Genomic DNA, 2,381 nt, shown 5'->3' with positions numbered 1-2,381 from the left:
CAAATAGGACCCCTCAAACACCCACGAACGCGACCGAGCGCGTCCACAAATAGTGATCGGTCACGTCTCAAGTTTGCTCTCCTTCATCCGAGTCTCTCATATTTCATCCCCTAGATCCATAAAACCATGCAAAATAAACCTACTTACTACGACATACTAGCTACGATTAGTAGTCGGAGATGTCCACGACTCGGTGCCGGGCACCGGGTGGATGGGCGCGTAGGGTGGCTCCGTCTCCTCCTCTTCGTACTCATCATCCATGTACGCGAGCATCTCTTCGACTTCCGCGGCGTGCTTCACCTCCATCTCCTGTTGGCGATGGTGTCTGGCCTCAGAGTCCAACTCCGAGCGGAGGGAATAGAGGATGGCCTGCTGCTCCGCCTGCAGATCCACGTCCCCAGCGTCCTCGACATCCTCCTCCGGCTCCTCCTCCTCCTCCTCCAAGTCCTCCTTTGGATCCATTGCATACGGAGGTAGCCCCACGGTGATCCGGGCATCGCGCCTTGTTCGGATATGCTCAAGGAGCTGCAGTCGGTACTCATATGTTATATATGGGTAGCTCCTTACCCGACAACGTGGGGGCATGGCTACTAGTGGTGGCGGACAACGAGTGGAAAGTGGCAGCGAAGGAGGACGCGCAGGGGGGTGTGAATGGATAGGGTTTCGGTGCCGGCAGTCGGCTTAAATAGCCGAGCTAGGCACTACGCATGCCGTTGAAGCGGCACCATTGATCCGACGGAGGAGACGAGCTTCGGAGCGTCGGGTTTTGGAGTGTTTTCCTGTGGGACCCCAGCATCAGTACGACGTGGCGGACGCGCCCAGGCGCCCCATATACGCCCCATATTTGGGTGGAATATGAGTGGTGTTAGCCCGGGCGTTTAAGGCCCGTTTAAGGAGCCCGTCTTGGTTGAATTTTTGTGACCGGTCAGTGACCGACCGTCCGCCCAGGCGTTTGAGGTGGGTTTAGGACGCCCGGCTGTAGATGCTCTTATAGCTTGAAAAGTTAAGTGAAATATTTGTAGGTCTAGCATTATTATACTTTATATATGTATTCAACATACAACTGGTGTGCGAGACAAACTCCACGCCACCCCCTTAAGCAAACCCACCATGAACTCTCGTACTACACTACCGATTGTGCTTCAATGCCGGTGTCATCATGATGGCAAAACGGTTCATACGGTGGTGCTGTTTGGGACACAACATATGTGGATACCCGAATGGCCAAATCTTAGGCAACATCAATAATGCAAGGGGAGAGTTATTGGAATAGGAGATGACGAACTAAATTATTTTTTAACAAGGCAAAAGATTTGTCATTTTTATTAATTAAGGAGAGGGGTTTGTAAGACACACGCCGCCAAAGCGTCACAATGCTAACAAATTACTCTCATGACATTACATTACTCAAGTGCTTGGCACCCACAAATGCCCAAAGCAAAGCTTCCTTCTTAATAATGCCAACTATCACCGCCATCAACACTGCTTTATTCTCTATCGAAAAATCAACAATACTTTATTTCTGAAGACAAGCATGTTTCTTTCTTTCCAAATCTCCCATCCAACAAGGTGGATCAAGGATGAGAGAGCCTTTCTTTAGTGTGCGTTGTTGATGACTCCTTCCCACCAAGCCTTGCCCGTCTGGAAACTATGCCGGTTCGATCCATCGAGGAGAACAACTCCTTCCAAATTTGAGTTCCAAACCGACCATTGCCTATAAGTGTGATCGAACGTGCCCAACAAATTGGGCCTCGTAGGCCGACGAAGTGGTGTAGGTCCTCCTCCCCCATTAGTGAGCTTCAAATGATAGAATTTTGAACTCCAGGTTGTATGTTGACATTGGCCAGCTTTTACCGAAGAGTAGCGAATTGCTAAATGTAAATGAGCACTATTCCCTGTTGGGCATGATTAACCCAAGCATTATCCCTCAAAGCCTTTTCGACCCGGGTCCCTTTTTTGCTGGAAATCTCAAAATGTTTTGGTGCAATGTCTTTAGGCCTCAACCTCTACAGCCAAGATGACCCCAAAATCCCGCAGTCGTACCATCACTAATAGTAAGCTTAGTGACTGCCGCGAAGAGGTCCAGAGCCAAGCCAAGCTTTGGGAGGATCGTCCCATTCAAGCCATAACCATCTTAAGCGCAATGTAGTAGCAAACTTCCCAACGTTACGAATGCCCAAGCCCACAAACTCCTTATACTTGCAGACTAGCTCGTAATTGATTTTACACTTGCCACCGGACACCTTGCCTGAGCCATCCCAAAGATAGGCGCGCTGCAAGGAGTCAATCTTCTTAAACGCCTCGGCCGAAAGGTCAAGCGGTGTAAGATGATAAACGCGAGCACTTCTTTGACAAAAGTCACTTGACTCGCAATAGCCACA

The sequence above is a fragment of the Triticum dicoccoides genome, chromosome 6B (genome assembly GCF_002162155.2).
Source record: "Triticum dicoccoides isolate Atlit2015 ecotype Zavitan chromosome 6B, WEW_v2.0, whole genome shotgun sequence".
Classification (NCBI taxonomy): Eukaryota; Viridiplantae; Streptophyta; class Magnoliopsida; order Poales; family Poaceae; genus Triticum; species Triticum dicoccoides.
This window is presented reverse-complemented; position numbering follows the sequence as displayed.